We start from the raw sequence: 6000 nt of genomic DNA on the forward strand, positions 1-6000 counted from the left end.
AAAATGTAAATGTATGCATGCATCCCCATGCATGCATCCCCATGCATGCATTGCACCATCCCGTTATAGTATAGATATCTTAATAGAAAGTAAAAGTGAAAGTCAGCCAGTAAAATACTACTTGAGTAAAAGTCTAAAAGTATTTGGTTTAATATATACTTAAGTATCAAAAGTAAATGTAATTGATAAAATATACTTAAGTAGTAAAAGTAGAAGTATAAATCACTTAAAATTCCTTATATTAAGCAAAGCAGACAGCACCATTTTCTTGTTTTTAGCCAGGGGCACACTCCAACACTTAGAGATTATTTACAAAAGATGCATTTGTGTTTAGTGAGTCCACAAGGCAGTAGGGATGACCACGTGTTCTCTTGATAAGTGTGTGAATTTGACCATTTTCCTGTCCTGTTATGCATTCAAAATGTAACGAGTACTTTTGGTTGTCAGGGAAAATGTATGGAGTAAAAAGTACAATATTTCCTTTAGGAATGTAGTGAAGTAAAAGTAGTAAAAAATATCAATAGTAAAGTACAGCTACCCCCAAAACTACTTAAGTAGTACTTTAAAGTATTTTTAATTACGTACTTTACACCACTGGTTAAACGTAGGCTAAGTCTGGCATAAGCTTAGTCTGGTACTTTATCGCTGTGGTCTTAGGTAGTCTCCGTATAGGCTATTCCCTCCATCGCGACACTGCTGCCCAGTTGAAGAGCTTGTGATCTCCGTGCAGCACCACAACACCATGCGCCTTTGGAAAAGCACCCCTCAGCCTCAGAAGATGCCCTTCTGAAGGAATGCAGCCATAGAGTCATTATACCCTAATGTAGGTCTATTTGCCTACTAGCCAAATAAAGTGCACAGCATGCATGATGCGTGCAACTTGTCATTCCAACATATTTGAACATTTAATTCATCCTTCATTCAGTTCAGTCAGTATGTCATCCATTCAGTCATTTGTCTGAGTTGTAATAGGAACTAAATCAAAGAGAGTAGAACAGTCATCCATTTGTTTATTGAAATTCATGTGTGTATCCTATACAAATAAAAAAATAGGCCTTCAACTTGTAGGCATTGCAATTTAGGCTAACATTTTGGGAACTGGTGTTTTGCGGAATAATTTTAGAACTCTATTTGTGTTTTATAACTTTTTATTAAAGGGCTCCCCTTAAAAAGAGACCCTAGCTTCTAAATATATCCTCTAAATGAATTTTAAACAAAATAGTTGAAGCACGTGCAGTGGCTGATAGGGAAAACAGATCTGGCAATGAGAATAGGCTATAGATAGCCTTGACCATTAGGGACCCCTTGGCTATTTCGCTCAGGACAGGTTATAGCCAAGACTTATTTTGTTTTGTCTCATTCATTGATATGGATATAGCCTCTGTGTGATTGGGTTGTGCAACGCAAATGGCTTGAACAAGCCTACATACAGAGTGGAATTCACTAATACAACAGTCAAAATGCCTAATATAAGGCCTACAGTCCGTGCTCCCAAATACTAGAAAAAGTGTTATTTATTAGGTTACATGATCACCACAGTAGCCCCACGCGGCTATGAAAATAAATTATGCAGTTATTTGTCCATTAAATAACACACAACAACACGGCATATTTAGGTAGCGGAATAGGCCTAGCTTAAATTATATTTACTTTCTATTTTGCAGCTCAGGCAGTTATTCTGGGTTGAGTCACTGGCGTGATCTTCCTGTCTGGGTTGGCGCCCCCCCCCCCCTTGGGTTGTGCCGTGGCGGAGATCTTTGTGGGCTATACTCAGCCTTGTCTCAGGATGGTACGTTGGTGGTTGAAGATATCCCTCTAGTGGTGTGGGGGCTGTGCTTTGGCAAAGTGGGTGGGGTTATATTCTGCCTGTTTGGCCCTGTCCGGGGGTATCGTCGGACGGGGCCACAGTGTCTCCCGACCCCTCCTGTCTCAGCCTCCAGTATTTATGCTGCAGTAGTTTATGTGTCGGGGGGCTAGGGTCAGTCTGTTATATCAGGAGTATTTCTCCTGTCTTATCTGGTGTTCTGTGTGAATTTAAGTATTCTCTCTCTCTCTCTCTCTCTCAGACCTGCTGTTTTCAACTCTAGAGACAGCAGGAGCGGTAGAGATAGTCTGAATGATCGGCTATGAAAAGCCAACTGACATTTACTCCTGAGTTGCTGACCTGTTGCACCCTCGACAACCACTGTGATTATTATTATTTGACCCTGCTGGTCATCTATGAATATTTGATCATCTTGGCCATGTTCTGTTATAATCTCCACCCGGCACAGCCTGAGGCCACCCCTTATAGTCTGGTTCCTCTCTAGGTTTCTTCCTAGGTTCTGGCCTTTCTAGGGAGTTTTTCCTAGCCACTGTGCTTCTACACCTGCATTGCTTGCTGTTTGGGGTTTTAGGCTGGGTTTCTGTACAGCACTTCGAGATATCTGCTGATGTCAGAAGGGCTTTATAAATACATTTGATTTGATTCTAGAATCTAGACAAGGCTCTTCTGTGTCTATCATTCTCACACTAGTAATTTGCTGAAGGCCCAAGCCTATACTATGCCATCTACTTGTATAACTTTGTTATTGAATACAGTTCTAAAACAAGCTCTAGACTTTTATTTTGGAAATGAAACCGGAAGCTGCAAAGCAACTAACGTCTGGGCTGGAGTTGCTTGATTGACTAGCAAACTTCGACTAGCTACATTCGGTTCATGTCCTTTGCAGATGCCACATTACTGACAAAAGTTTGTACCTATAAAAAATATCTGTAACCGAGTAAAGGGAAACGTAAAGTTAGAATTGAACGTGTAAATGTTCATTCATAGTCTTAACATAGGGTTTGTACATTTCATGTTTCACGCAAGGTTTTAATTACGATCCTAACAATTTACGTATGGATTTTCTTATGATCCTAGCGATACGTACGTTCAACCTTTAGGCAGCTATCTCGCTCCCTACGGATACTGTGAAATTGATAACAGCAATATCAATGAACAATAGAAGTAATACTACTGCTGCTACTGTTTTACTGCATCATCGTGCCATCGTGAAAACATATTTTTTAAACAACTGACCACATAGCTACAGTATAGTGTATTCAGAAAGTATTCAGACCCCTTTTTACACATTTTGTTACATTACAGCCTTATTCTAAAATGGATGAAATAAAAAAAATTCTCATCAATCTACACACAGTACACCATAATGACAAAGCAAAAAAAGGTACAAATAAAAAACAGATATACCTTATTTACTTACATTTTCAGACAGTTTGCTATGAGACTCGAAATTGAGCTCAGTTACACCCTGTTTCAGTTGATCATCCTTGAGATGTTTCTACAACTTGATTGGAGTCCACCTTTGGTAAATTCAATTGCTTGGACATGATTAGGAAAGGCACACACCTGTCTGTATAAGGTCTCACAGTTGACAATGCATGTCAGAGCAAAAAACCAAGCCATGAGTTAGAAGGAATTGTCCTTGGAGCTCTGAGGCAGGATTATGTCGAGGCACAGATCTGGAGAAGAGTACCAAAACATTGCTGCAGCATTGAAGGTCCCCAAGAACACAGTGGCCTCCATCATTCTCAAATGTAAGAAGTTTGGAACACCCAAGACTATTCCTAGAGCTGGCTGCCCGGCCAAACTGAGCAATCGGGGAGGGAAGGGTCTTGGCCAGGGAGGTGACCAAGAACCCGATGGACACTGACAGAGCTCTAGAGTTCCTCTGTGGAGATGGGAGAACCTGCCAGAAGGACAACGATCTCTGCAGCACTCCACCAATCAGGCCTTTTGGTAGAGTGGTCAGACGGAAGCCGCTCCTCAGTAAAAGGCCCGCTTGGAGTTTGCAAAAAGGCACCTAAAAGACTCTCAGACCATGAGAAACAAGATTCTCTGGTCTGATGAAACCAAGATTGAACTCTTTGGCCTGAATGCCAAGCGTCACACCTGGAGGAAACATGGCACCATCCCTACAGTGAAGCGTGTTGGTGGCAGCATCATGCGGTGGTGCTGTTTTTCAGCAGCAGGGACTGGGAGAAGGTCAGGATCGAGGGAAAAATGAATGGAGCAAAGTACAGAGAGATCCTTGATGAAAACCTGCTCCAGAGTGCTCAGGACCTCAGACTGGGGGGAAGGTTCACCTTCCAACAGGACAACGACCCTAAGCACCCAGCCAAGACAATGTAGGAGTGGCTTCGGGACAAGTCTCTGAATGTCATTGAGAGGCTCAGCCAGAGCTCAGACTTGAACCCGATCGCACATCTCTGGAGAGACCTGAAAATAGCTGTGTGGTGACGCTCCCCCATACAAATTGACAGAGCTTGAGAGGATCTGCAGAGAAGAATGGGAGAAACTCTCCAAATACAGGTGTGTCAAGCTTGTAGCGTCATACCCAAGAAGACTCGAGGGTGTAATCACTGCTTCAACATGGCATCAAATATATCCTAAAATCCTTGAGTTTTGAAAAACGTAACAATTACATTTAATCCTCATTAAAGGTCATATTGGATGACCAAATCATTATCCCTATCGGGAGGATCAGAATCAATTTTTTTGATTGCTGAAATCTGATTAGATAATTATAGAAAAACTGGGTCAAGGATTACTTTTAAATTCAGAAAGGATGTTTGCAAAAAAATATTTTAACACCTTTCTCAATGACATTCAAATCAGCATTGAAAAAGGCAGAAGTTTATACGTTTGTCTGGCCTGAGTGAGTCTGACCACAAGTCAGAGACTACTATATGATGACACACCAAATACGTTTGATCAATGATTAATCGCGGGAAAAGAGAAAGAAAAGGCTTTTTCAGGCTACAGTTCAAGCTATGTCTTCCAATGGTGCAACTGCTGTCGGCGTCAGTGGTTTAGCCTATGGGCAAAACTGTACGGCTATCACTTAGGTCTATTATTAGCCTCTGCTGAGTCCCCAACAATCGGATGTTCTGGTTTTCAGGGGAAATGGAAAGAGAGCCTGTGACGGGACTTAACAAGGCGACACTCCATCTTAACTCCTCCTTCACATCTACTGGATTAGTTGAACAGTGTAGAAGAACCTCCCCTGACATTTATTTTATTCTGGTCAAGACCAGTATGTAGGGGATATAGTATTTATTTTAAGCCTGCTATGTTAGCCTATTATTGATATCTAATTGCATAGCAATGGTGTGAATCACACCTTACGGATTGTGGTTGTTGTGGATCGCTGTTCACAAATGTATAAGTGTATAAACCAATAATGGTTGAATTGAAGAAGTGTAAGCTGCCTATCAATCATTGTTTGTACGAAATGCGCTCTTGTAACAGCTGCATAGTGCAGATGCCAGACTATGGAATAAAAGTTTGAGGGAGTTCCTCCCTTCTAAACTCCTCCACACATACTGTCAAAAGCAAGTTTAATTTAAGAAAACCACGGAGTGGGGCTTCGATTACTTAATCTAATTTGCGGTGATTGAACCACAATTCCTTAGTCCTAACGGACAAATGAGCAAACCCGCACATGTTTGATAGACTTCAACAACTGCAAATTATCGAGATGTTAATTAAAGAGTCAACAACAGAAACAATGGGCCAATAGCATATGCAGCATATGGAAAAAGGTAGGGGCGTGGATCAGAAAACCAGTCAGTATTTTGTGTGACCACCATTTGCCTCATGCAGCGCGATACATCTCCTTCGCATAGAGTTTATCAGGCTATTGATTGTGGAATGTTGTCCCACTCCTCTTCAATGCATGTGCGAAGTTTCTGGATATTGGCGGGGACTGGAACACGCTGTTGTACACGTCAATCTAGAGCATCCCAAACATGCTCAATGGGTGACATGTCTGGTGAGTATGCAGGCCATGGAAGAACTGGGACATTTTCAGCTTCCAGGAATTGTGTACAGGTCCTTGCGACATGGGGGCTGTGCATTATTATGCTGAAACATGAGGTGATAGCTGCAGATGAATGGCACGACAATGGGCCTCAGGATCTCGTCACAGTATCACTGTGCATTCAAATTGCCATTGA

This window comes from Salmo salar, chromosome 24 (genome assembly GCF_965601325.2).
Source record: "Salmo salar chromosome 24, fSalSal1, whole genome shotgun sequence".
Taxonomy (NCBI): domain Eukaryota; kingdom Metazoa; phylum Chordata; class Actinopteri; order Salmoniformes; family Salmonidae; genus Salmo; species Salmo salar.